This window comes from Nycticebus coucang, chromosome 9 (genome assembly GCF_027406575.1).
Source record: "Nycticebus coucang isolate mNycCou1 chromosome 9, mNycCou1.pri, whole genome shotgun sequence".
Taxonomy (NCBI): domain Eukaryota; kingdom Metazoa; phylum Chordata; class Mammalia; order Primates; family Lorisidae; genus Nycticebus; species Nycticebus coucang.
In genome coordinates, this window is record NC_069788.1 from 66,865,499 (window position 1) to 66,878,732 (window position 13,234).

The 13,234-nt window shown below is 37.9% G+C and overlaps 1 long non-coding RNA gene across 2 annotated transcripts in view; it reads left to right on the plus strand.

Moving 5' to 3' along the window:
* Positions 1-2,747: 2,747 nt before the first annotated feature.
* The window catches only part of LOC128594113 (uncharacterized), a 57,683-nt gene continuing 47,196 nt past the window's right edge, over positions 2,748-13,234 (plus strand). For both annotated transcript variants that reach the window (XR_008382493.1, XR_008382492.1), the window contains exons 1-3: positions 2,748-3,082; positions 5,372-5,440; positions 6,785-6,925. This is a non-coding gene — a long non-coding RNA (uncharacterized LOC128594113). The remainder of the gene's footprint in view (positions 3,083-5,371; positions 5,441-6,784; positions 6,926-13,234) is intronic.

A 13,234-nucleotide genomic window follows, 5' to 3' on the forward strand; every position in this document is an offset into this window, starting at 1 on the left:
TTTGTGGCAAGGCCATTAGCCTGTCAACTGGATATCACTAAAGGTCTTCATGAAGTCCAAATGGAAAAATGTGAGACAATTGTACTTTGCATGGACAGCTAAAAATACGCCTTGGCTTCATGTAGCCTTTAAACAAAAAACGATCATACCGTCCTTCTATCAGGACACCAATATTGTCTTTGGGACTCTTACTTCCTTCTACACAGACTATATGTACATTGCCAGCGGTCTACATGGTACAACAGAGTTTAAAAAAAAGTTTTTACTTGTGGACTTACTTATATGAAAAATTACATAGAGGCCTAAAAACGTTATTGTTCATTGGCATATTTGATGTATTGGTTTCACAGAAAGGAGTACATTCATTTAAAGGTAGAATTACCCCTGATGTAAGTGATGTATGGTTGCTGAATCATCAAAATAAAGTTGAAATGACTGCTTTACATTATTTTCAATATTGAATTTTGCTTTATTTCATATTGAATTCTTTTTAAACCATAGTGGAATGTGTGTCTCTTTTACTCCTTGGCTCTACTCTTGGCCAAACCTCTCAGCCCATGGGAGAGAATTCTCTTGCATCTCAGTGGATATGCATGCTTTATCCTGCCTCATTCTCAGAGGGTAGGTGTCTTCTTATATCGGAGAAAGAAAAGTTGCTGACAAAGCCATAAAGCAAAAAAGGGTGATTATTGTTCTTACCATCAGCTATTTTAGCACATTTGTTAAAGTTGGCACTTTTCCTAGTACTTTCCCAGGGCCTGGCTGTTCTTCATTTTTGTGTGTCCTCTTCTGTCTAGCACAGCGCCTGGCATAGGGGAGAGACATCCTATACATTTTAACTGAATGCAACAGAATGACTCACACAGTTCAGTAGTGATGATAAGAACCCAAATGCAAGTGTGGGCGTAGGAATATTCAAAAGGGATTATTGAAATTACCCCATAGGAGTAAAGTTTCCATTACCTAATCAGTTGATTCAGGGAAACGCTACATTATTTGCCATTTGGTCAACTTCTAAATTTTGGTTTACAAGCAAAATAGTAAAAGATGATACTAGTAGTGGCTGAGTGGGTGAGTCTTGTTTTTGTTTTTCACTATGAAAAAATTGGTCCACTAGAGGTCACTCGAGGTATTAGCAACAGACTATTTAGACTATTGTACAGGACAAGATAGCTCTTGAAACCTGTCACAATTTACCATCAGCAGGAGAATAAAAATGAACTCAAACACTCATAACTGATTGGTATAAATACATGGTTTGCTCTGGGCTATTTCATCATCATAATTTACCTTCTTCTCCACCATTTCTTTCAACTCTAGCTGGAGATAGGCTAGCCGATCATAGCCATGGCAGCTGCGTTTATTGTATGTTTGTTATGTAGCGGGCAGTATTTTAAGGATTTTGCATCATTATTATCTTTACTTTGCGCAGCAACCCTATGAGGGCCCTACTGTTACTGTTTACCATTTTATAGGAGGTAGAATTGAGGCTCACAGAGCTGAGTGGCAGAGCTCACATTCAAAGCGAGAGTCTGCAATTTTGATATGAATAGATGCCATTTACAACAATGGAATATGTTTGACTCTTCTACTGCTCATTTTAATAACAGGGCTAGATGCTGTAACAGGAAGAAAGTTGAGAGGTGTAGGGATGCAGCAGTAGGAAGCATTTTGGCATCCCTCAGATTATACTCTACAGGTCAGAGTGTGTGTGTGTATGTGTGTGTGTGTGTGTGTGTGTATCTGGGAAGGGAGAGAGAAAAGAGAGAATATAGAAAATGCACCTAGCATATGAAAGTTGGGATTTTATGTTGAATATAGTCAAAATGGTCAGGCCAGCTGATCCGGAAGTCCATCACTTCTGAGTAATTTATCAAAAAGAAAAAAAAATAGGTGTTCCCACCCTTGCTGTTAAAGAGATACCACTGAGTGTGAGCAGCAGTTGTGCAATGTACTGAAAGCCCAGAGAGCACCCTTTCTAGACCATCTCACAATAGCTTCTCCAATTTGGGGTGAGACACAGGCTCTGTGAATCATACCCTGCTCTGAGCAGCAGAGAGACCTGCTAGCTAAACAAAGCATTTTTTCTCTTTAAGGAATGATGGTATCTGTATATTTACATAATACCTGTGCCTATGGCATGCCTGACTTAATAGATGAAGACATGGAGGCTGAGGAAATTTAAAGACACTTGCCCCAGGTTACAAAGCAAGTCAACACAGATGAAGTTTAGAATCTGCAGCCCTTGAGTTTCTACTCGCTTCTTGAGCTACCAGGACCCTACAATATGTTTGTTTACATTGAACCTGGAATTCTGCCTTGCAGAATATCCTCACAAGACCCCCTTCCCCAAAAAGGTGACAGAGGATTACAATTTACCCTGACAAGGCAAACATCTTAATCTTATAATGAAACCTCCCTCATGGGAAGCCCTCTGCTTTCACTTTGAGCCCTCACCACATTTAGGATGCATGCCCCTCATTAAACAGTCACAACAATTGGCACCTGTCTTTGCTTGTGCCTTTGGAATGGAAAGTCAGGATGGTTTCAAAGTTTCATATACAATAACAGGAAAAAAATGAAACAAAGGAACATTTTAAGCAGCAGTCCCCACCTCTGAGCGGTTCCTTTCTAATCTCAGCCAAAACGCTGCATACCTCAAATCTCTTGAGAGTAGAGAAGACTATAAAACCAACATTTAAGATTTTTTTGTGCTATAACAGAGGAAATACAAATTGGTATAAACTTTCTCTTCTGTGCAGCTAGCTGCTTTCAGAAACTTCTAAAATGGCAAGCAGAGAGCTAGGAAGGAGGAAGAACTGAAGTACAATCTATTTATCTCACAGTCCTTAGCATTAGTGCAAGAAGTGGTATTTGGTGGAAAGATGTTCAAATAGCACTTGTATTTCAGGTTAATCTGTTTGGTGTTAATACTAAAGGAACAACAAAAGTAGCAGATAAAAGACTCTAACTTGAAGGGTGGGGAAAAAATAAGACTTACAGCAGTGATTTTCAGCTGGTGTGCCGTGAAAAATTTTAAAGACCATTAATTAAATTATTTTCAAAAGAAGTACAAAGCACAGTAAGTATATTCTTTTTTTCTCTCTCTCTCCCTTTTCTTTCGATCAGCATAATTTAAGTGTGCACAGAAGATTGATTCAAGTGTGCTGTGAGATAAAAAAGGTGGAAAAACACTGACTTTAAGGAAAAGAGAAGGAAAACCTGGTAATGGATTGTGTCTTGTATAGCAATCAATAATCTTTAGCTGAGGAGTTCATTAGTTGTTACAACAAGAGCCTTTCCATACAGAAATCATTACTCATTAGAGAAGTACCATGGATGGGGCTTACTGTGGTCGGAGAGGCAGTATTTGTGCTGGAAAGTTCTCTCAAGGGGAAATCAGTAGAATAGGATCTTAGTGCCTGTTGATTTCTTAGAACCTCCATTTCTTCCTTTATAAAAGCCAGATAATAATACCCAATCATTTTTTTCTCATTAATCCTTTTTGTAAACACTGTTTATCTCATAGATATTTTGTTAAGATCAAATGAGCCTTTTAATATATGCAAAACATTTTTGGATTATATGTAGTAGTACAGCATCTGTACTACTTTACAATTTCACTAGTACTCCCTCCCATCTTGCCAGTTAGAAAAATATGTACAAATGCAAATGAAGCCATCATGTTGCATTACTTGCTTTAAGTTCTCCCAAATTGAACTGGTATCACTAATGAATTATAATGGCCCATGGATTCTTCTTTTTACCAGGACAGATATCTTACTGTTGATCTTGAGCGCTTTCTTTCTCTTACTCCCAGGTACATTCCAATCCCTGTGTGGTCTCTATCTATAAGATATATCCAGAGTCTGACCACCTCTCACTGCCTCCATTGCTACTTCCCTGGTCCACACACTAACTAGATTAGTGCAGCAGCCTCCTAACATGGCTTCCACCTGGGCTCTGCCCCACAAATCCATTCTCAAGATGGCAGCCAGAGGGACACCTTCCAGATACCATTTAGACCATGCTCCTCTTCTGCTCTAAACCCTCCAGTGGCTCCTTTCTCCCTCAGAGAGCAAATCCTTCCAATGGACCACACAATTCTATGCATCAGCCCCCTGATAACCCTCTGAACTTCCTCCCACCATCCAGCCACCTTGGTCCTCTCCCTATTCCCTGAACGAGCAGTCACACTTGCATCTCAAAAGTCTTCTGTGCCTAGGTAGCCTCTGCCTGGGCTGCTCTTCCTCCATGAACATGAGGATTCCTCATGTTCTCACCTCATCTCAAGTGCTTTTGGAATGTCACTCTATCAGGTGGTCCTTCCTGAGCATCATGTTTAACACTGAAATCCACCCAACCCCCAGGCTTGCCTGTCCTTCCTCCCTATTTTACTGTTCTCTTCCCATCTTCCAACATACAATTTACTTATTAGATTGTTGTTTACTTTCCTCCTCCTCCACTGAATGATAACTTTTAAAGGGAAGGAATTTTGTCTCTTGCTCTTTGCTCATCCTCAGTGCTTAGAATAGTGCTTAACACATTGTCGACTACTGATGGTTATTTGGTGGATGAATAAACAATCTAATAAAGACCCAAATACCTCGGTCTTATGGTGCAAGGCTTCTCCTAAGAGCCAAGGCAACTACTATTTCACTTATCATACTTAATTAATACTCTCTTTGTGGGTAATTTTATCCACTTTTTATGGGGGAAAATACGGTATCAGGCTGTCTTCCTCTAAGACATAGAAGTGGTTAGAGAAGAACTGTCAAAAAAGACCTAAGCTCCTTCCAATTTGGGGGCCCCAAATTTTCTCATCCTTCACCTTCCCACCTCCCCAAAAGAAGATGGTAAATTTTCAAAGTCAAACTGCTGCATTTTGTATGAACCATGTATTTTCACTCAAGACCTACCATTCCATACTATGAAATTATTACTTAAAAGAATGATTTATCCGAAGAACTTAAATTTATCAAAAAACAGTATTATTTGCATGGCAAATGTGTCTTTTTATTGTTAAATTAACTGGCACACAGTTGCAGCTCAACTGGGTTTTCCAGTACCTACAATTTGATTAACATGTATAAGCTCACTGGGTTTGTAGCCACATCTCCATCTCAATTCCCATTTAAGAAAAGAAAAGGTTATTTGGACTTGAGAAACACTTTCATATTGGATTGATTTTCAAGAAGATCTTTTGAACTAAGTGGTCAATTATGCACAATTAATTCATTTCAACTACTCCACAAGCCACAGTAAATTACTTGTCAGAAAGCTCAACCGGTGGGTCACTGTAGTGCTTTTCAAAATGATTCATTCAGTTTATGAATGAATAAACTGAAAAAATACCGTTTTGTTTTTGTAGGCATCTGGGAATGATAGCAAGTCGAACCACTATCAAGATGTCACCTTCACTAATGATGCTGGTGATGTGGTAAGAGGGAGGCTGTTTTTCCTGCTGCTGTTCCCAGGGTAGTCTTTAGAAAACAAAGTCCCCAGCTATGTAGAGTCTATGGTGAAGCAATGTTTAGATAGGTTATTCATAGAATCAGGGCACTAACAGACAGAGACTTTCAGAGGTTATCAGATCTACTCCTCTCCCTTCTGGCAGGATGATATCAACCTTACAGCATGGCATCATGGACAGACAACTGGCTTAAGTGATCCAGATTATTGTTGTTCTGGTTGTGACATGAACTGCCCATGCTGTGTTGGTTTAAGTCCTTAATTTTCCAGGAGGAACACAGTTATTATAGACCCATAATGCAATCTGGAATGAGGGATAAGTAATGAATAAATATGGAATAAATTAAATATGAGAGGACCATAGAGGAAATAACAACTCAGTTTGCCTGGGAGATGTGTGTTTGCAGAGTAGAAAGAAGGAATAATATCAAGAAATGTTTCAGAGAGAAAGTAATTTTATTTTGATTTTGAAGAATAAATGTAATTTCTCCAAGTATAAAAAATTAAGATATTCCTGGCTCAAGTTTAAGTAGAAGCAAAAGCAAGAGCTATGAAAATCATGGTATGATTAAGGGATGATGAAATAGTTCCCTAAGTGTACGCATGGAGGATAAAGTGGGGAAGAGACATTAGAGAAGTACATTGGGACAGATCTTCAATGATTTGCTGTCACAATGAGAATGTTGATAAGGACTTGGACTTTATTCTGAAGGCAATAAGGAGCCGCTAAAGTGTTCTAAGAAGGGTAGCAGAGAGGTAAGATTTATCACTTAGAACACTCTGGCAAAAATCGAAAGAACTGGAGAGTAGCCAGAACAAAGGCAGAGATGCATTAAGAGGCTTTTATTCCTAACCAGGTATGAGCTTGAAGATGGCCAAGCCTGAGTAATAATAATAGGTTGGATATGGAGAGAATGTTAGAATTGATAAATAAAGGAAGGGAGATTAACTGAAACCACTATTGGTTGAGTGTGAGGAGTCAGAGAAAGCAAGCGCCAAAGTGAATACGATTACATGGGAAAGGTCATAAGAAGTGGGTCAGTGTCTGAACTCTAAGGACTACAAACATTTAAAGGAAAGATATCTAGAGGGAAGAGACTGGTAAGGGGTTGATATTTTAGAAAGGAGAGCATTCCAAGAAAGAAGACAAGAACATCAGTGTCTAATAGTGCTGAAAGGCCAACTAGGATTAGAACTGAGATGAGCTCACTGATTTTTCAATCAGGAGATTAATAAAACAATCTAAGTCAAGTAGAGGAAAAACAGTTTGAAATTGGTTTGATTGTTTCTGTGTGTGTTTGGAAAACAACAGCTTTTTCTCATGCTGAACCTAAAGGAAAAGGATAAAGATACAAAGAGAAGGAAGATAATGGCCCCACAGGTTTCAGATGAGATATGAATGGTCCTGGTTGCAGTGACTTGAAGAAAGTCTTCATTTTGTCATGGAGGAGAAGTGAGTATATTTTCCTATGAGACAAAGTGACACGGTAAGGCGGTATGGATGGGCAGGTGATTGCACGAAGAAATTAAAGACTTTCATGAATGGGAGTTCCTCTTTCCTTTGAGACGCAGGAAACTAGTTCATCTCCTGAGAGTAAATATGTAGATACAGGGCAGTGTTGAAGGTACAAGGAGACAAAGTCTAGAGTTAGTCACTGTAAGGAAGAGGAAAAGACCTGCGAGCAATGACTGAGTGTCCATTTGAGCTGGAAATGTCCACAAATGGCCATGTTCTACTCTGTGCCACTGCCTCCTTTGTACATTCTTATTCTTTAAAACTCAATTTGGATGTCATTTCCTCCAGCATGTCATCGTTCATGAAAGCCTTTCCTGAAATTTTTTCATTTTTGAATCCCTAGATTTGACGTGAGTGCCTGGAAAATAGGCAGGTGTTAAAAAAATGTTTGCCAGAGGAATGGGCTATGCATGGATTAGCAGGAATTAACTCCTAGAAGAATGACCAGAATTAACTTACATAGATCTGTGAAGTTCATCTTCATCTTCTTCCCACTTCTCTTCTTTTCCTTCATTCTCTGCCTCCTGATGTCTTTACCATCTTTCTTAAGCCTCCATCTCCCACACTCATCAGTAGTTAATTTCCCTTTCTGAAAGAGTCATCTTTGCTCCCTGCTGACTATGTTCTGATTTCTCCCAAGACACCACTTCAACAATTAATCCAGAAGTCAACAACACTTCAAAAGAGACTCCTCCCAAGTGTATTTGTTTTAAAAAGTAGAGGCACTGCAAGTTGTCTAGAGAAGCAAATGAACTTGAATACTACGTCTCAACACCCTCTGGGTGGCTTCCTTTTGGCATCTCTGCTAATAGACTCAGCTAACTTCTCCAGGAGAAAGCCACCATCACCTCTCTTTCCATTCTGGGAAAGAGCTGACATCACCCATTACTTGGAAAAAGAGTGGGAAATAAAAATAAACACTTGGCACACTACCTTAATAAGATTGAACAGGTATGTATATGGTGGACATCCATGATTTAAAACACAATTTGTATTCCTCTCTTCCCTGCTCCATGCTAAATTCTTTCAATAACTTTTACCTTATTGTATCAGTTCCACTTCCTGAGTCTTAACTGCTATGACTTTCTGTGCTAACAGGGAGAGATTCTTGTAGGTTTCCCCACCATTCTTCTTCATGTGTATTAGTGTCAATACTGGGTCAATAGTTCTTTTGCCATGAAAAGTCTAGCAAAAGTCTAACATATTAATTGATGACTCATACCTCTTTGTAAGAAGAGAATAAATGGAAGAATTGAGGTACCTATATAGAAAAAAAGCAGCCTTATAAAACCAAGAAAAATTAAAACAACAACAAGCTATCAATGTTGGTATTCATCTGTTTAAACTCGTGTTGTGTGAGTCTTTTTGCCACCAAGTATATTCTCAGGTATGATACAACATTTAGAATAAGTCTAGGTGATCCTCTTTACCCAGGAAATTGTTATCCAGAGCTTTTCATACCTAGGATCAGTCAATAAAATCATCTCCTTGTAATTAAACCATGATTTGATTTCTGTTGTTTATCTTAGCTATCATGAATAAATTACCAAAAGGCAGATTTTTTTTTTTTTTTTCACCTAGGAGTATGTGATTTTATAACTAGGAATTTGGGCCTTTCTTTCAACCTACTCTCTTAAGCCAAATTAAATTGCTCATCTCTTAGTGATTCTACCATTCATTTTTTCCTGGGATCTCTGAAGGTTGGGAAATACTCAAGGCTGGGTTTTCCCAAAAGATATTGACTTTGAAATTTGTTCATTTGAATTCCCTTTCCCCAAGAATTTCTTACCTGGTCCCATCTACAAACTCACAAAGACATCTGGGATCCCAGTGCGATTTTACCCATCCCAATTCATCCACTGTTTAGAACGAACATGTGAGGAAGAGAGTGAAACCACCATCATAAAATAATTTGTAGTCTTCTGGTTTCTGTGCGATCTGCTTCCTCTTCTGCTTACTCCAGCTTCCTCTGTTTAACTCTCTATCCCTTCCCCCTTTTCCCATAAGCTATTATCCAACATATGGTTATATGCAAATTGAGGTTCTGAAATAAACTAAAAAAACCCAGAAGCTTTGTACCTTGTACCTTCTTTTAAGTTTGCAAAAATAATGACTTCTGAGCTGAGATCTCGTGTAGGGGAAAATGCCTCAGAGAACCACTTTGCAGAATTGCAACATGTGTGGGATGGTCTGAGTTTAGCCTTATGTGATCATCGCCCCTAAAAATAGTTTCTTTTTCTTTTGGAGAATGCTGATAAAATTCACTGAAAGGGTCAAAAGAGGAAAGCTCATAAATTATCGCATTTCATTAACTGACAAAGCCACAAGAATGTGTATTGAGAAATAGCAAAATTTATAGGTCACAGCTCTGTGATGTGAAAGGGTAGGAAGCTTCCATTTCCCCCACAGGCAAAATGAAGGGCTTGAAATGAACCCTCTCTAATCTTGGAGGCAACTAGAATCATTCCATTGCCCATGTATCTTTTACTCATCTCAGATGAAAAGGGAATTGAAGTGAATGAAAGCCCAGGCATGCTCTTGAGAAGCTCAAAGCAGGAGGAAACTCAGGCAAGGAAATAATAGTTACTCCCATTACATTTCTTTTTTGCATAGATCTAAACAAATACACAATTTTTTTTCCTCTTTCTCCTTCTTGCCTTTTCCTCCTCCTCCTCCTTCTTTCTCTCTGATGATTTTTTTTTTTCAAAGTTTTCTACACTCTTCTTTGCCAATCAGAGCCCTAGCATCTAAGTGCCAGATTGTCCCTTTTTACAAAGTATTCCTGGATAAGCCCTTCACTTCCTATGGCACTGTTCTATCTTTTCCTTACGTACTCGATGATCACATCATGTATTGTCAAATTGTGCCGCTTTTGAGAGTGAAAGGAGGTCTGTTAATAATTATCCTGGCATGGAAGACAGAGTGGGGGCTACTGAATGCAAACTGGTACATCTAGTCCCCCTGTCGCCAGGTATCTAGTCGGCTGCCTCCATGTTGATTTCCACTTGCGGACATGCTGCTTTTGAAAGTCGCTTCTTGTGGTCAAGGGGGCTGAAACTCAGAGGCCTCTCATTTAGTATCTCCTCCCCTTTCCCTCAACACGTACATCTCAGCAAATGCTTTTCTCTCTCCAGGTCAGGGGGAAAACATTGAAAAAACTTTTTTGAATGTTACATATTTTAAAAGGTTGAAACTTGCAAAGTGTACAAAGATACAGGAGAAATCTTTCACATGCTGGCTTATTTGCTTCTGAACCCTGCTCTATATCCTTTGTTTAGCTCTACTTTTCTTTTGTGTGTGTGTGCACCTAGCTAGAACTTCAGGTGAAATAGGTAAAATAAAGCAAGTAAAAATGTATTGCAAAGTACCTAAGATATACAACAGAGGCTGTAAAACATTTATGTACAGTTTAAAAATAACACTTAAGACACAGACTATTGCCAGCATTTTAGAACCACCGTCCTCCCCTAGTAAACCTCAGCAATCATGTCCTGTTTCTTCTCTGTGTTACAGATGACAGCTCTCTTTAATTTTCTGTTCTTTATTCCCAGCTCTGCTTTACATAAGTTTTACTTACTGGTGTGTATCCTTAAATAAGATCTTGCTGGTTTGGGGGAGTTAGATGGTTCTTTCTTGTAATAAGGGAAGAAAGGCTGTCATTTTTCTTAGTACTAAAACAAACTGATCTTTGTAGAGGAACAAAATTAGTAAAATACGATGTGCTTTCTACATACTTAACTGAGGAGAAGACTGACACATGTGAGAGGGAGGAAATTTATGGAAAAGCCCCAGCTAGCATGCTACCTCAAGGGCTCTGTCTTTGTTTTTCATTTCCTTATATTTTTCAATTAGGATTCAGCCTTCCATTATTCAGAATTTACATGAATAATGAATGTTACTGAGGAAATGATGACTGTCGTGGGGTTTCCAACTTGTGGCAATTCTGTAGGCACAAACCATGTGAAGCAAAACTACCAACTTGTGGGTGGTAAATTGACAGTGGTGCTCACTGCATTCCCGTCTGCTGACCCTCCATACTCGCCCCAGGCAGCCAGCAGTGCCCTTCCACCTTCTGTCACCTGGCACATCTAAACCTTAAAACTAACTATGTTGATTAAGGCAAAGCTTGTTAAACATTCCCCACCAAAACGGTTCAGTGGCAAAGAATGAAGGGGTGTTGAAGGGTCTCTGGACATGGGCAGGCCATGATAAATATAGATTTCTTTCTTTTTATTGTCGAATATACATACACAAAAGTGGCTAAAACATTTTGGAACTCTAAAGAATTACAATGAAATTAAATAGCTACATACCTCCCATCCGGCTTTAGAAATGGAACATAGTCTATAGCTTATATCTTCCCTTGTAAACTGCAAAGACTGCTTTCCTCTTCCCTCATCAGAGGTAACTGCTATCCTGAAATTTGTGTTAATAATTCCCTGCTTTTCTTTAGACATATGGGTATATAGCACTAAACAAAATATCGTTTTCTTTTGATTGGGGGAGAATTTATGTACATGGAATTTTGTGCCTATATTTTCTTGGGACTTGTTCTCTTGCTCAAAATTATGTTTTAAGAAATCATCATGTTGATGATATGTGTGTCTGTAGCTCACTAAATTTTCACGCTTGCATAGAATTCTGTGACATGAATTCATTCATTCTGCTTTTGGTAGATATTTGAATTTATCCATTCTGCTTTAGAGAGACTCTAATTTAAGCTTTTTTTCTACTTTGGGGTTACTGAAAACACCTTGGTATGAATTGTGAGGCAGTATTCTTCTGATGGGCATATTCAAGATTCTCAGAGTATACAACTCTAAGCAAAATTGCTGGGGTATGAGCTCTGAGTGATCAAATTTCTAGGTAATGCCAAACTGTTTTCCAAAGTCGTAGTATATATTTTAATTCCCACCAGATGTGGATGAGAATTCCCATTGCTCAGTATTTTCTTAACATATGCTATTATTGTTCTTTCTTCACCCCAAACGGTTAGATGAATTGAAGTCTCCTTATGACACTGCATTTGCAGGCCTCTGATTAATGGTGAAGCTGAGCTTTTTTTCACGTGTTTATGGGCCGTACGTGTTTCCTTTTCTTTGGAATTCCTTTTCTGCATCTTTTGTCCCTTTTTCTATTGGGTTGTTCCTCCTTTACTTAATAATTGACTGTAGCTTTTTAAATAGTCAAAGCAGGAATGGGGATAGGCAAAAATTTTAACTACAAAAATATTACTTTTATAAATACGTAATTTAGTTATATTTGTTGCTCAACAGTAGATTATTTTATAGTCTTTTGGTGGGTTTATTTGACAAAGAAGAGTTTTTGATTTTAAAGTTGTTGAATTCTTCAATCTTTTTATACAGAGTTTGTGCAACTTAAGTTTTGTTTATAGATACATCCTACCTTCTTTTCTTGGGAATATATGGTTTTGACTCTTACATGTATGTCTTAATCTTTTTTGAACCTGATGTTTGTGTAGAGTGCATTTACTGAATATTTCCTTTTTCCCATTGATCTCAGATGCCATCTCTATCACTAATCAAATTTCTATACATCTGTCAATTGATCTTTAAATTCTCCATTCTATTGCTTTGGTCTATTTGTTTATTAATGTGCAACATCACTCTATTAATAAGTTAGTTACTATAGTTGTACAATAAGTTTTGATATCCAATGGGACAAATCTCTTCTTGTCTTTCCTCCTTAGGCACATACGGGCTATCCATTTCCCTTGACTCATTCATATAAATGAGCTTGCTATGTTCCATGAAAAACTTTGAAAAAAGTTGTGATTGTAATTACATTTACCATTATGTCAAAGAGACATAAACGGAAAATGAAATTATTAACTTTATAATACTAATCTTTCACCCAAGAATATGATATATTCTTCTATTAATTGAGTTCTTTAATGAACTTCAAAAAGTTCTCTAATTTCTCTCTACAGGTGCCCTGTACACCTTTTGTTAGATTTATTCCTATGTGTTTATTACTTTATGTAATTCTTTACTTTTGCAAAAGATATTTTAAATCACATTTTCTGTCAGAATTTTTTTGATAAATAGAAAGACTTTTGTTTTTTGATTAATTTGATCTACATTTTTCTTAAAAAGAAAAACATTTAAATAATTTATCTGTCAAAACTTTGGGTTTTCTGTTTAAACAATATTGTCCGTTAATAATGAGGAGTTAGCTGCTTGGGAGGCTGAGGCAAGAGAATCGCGTAAGCCCAAGAGTTAGAGG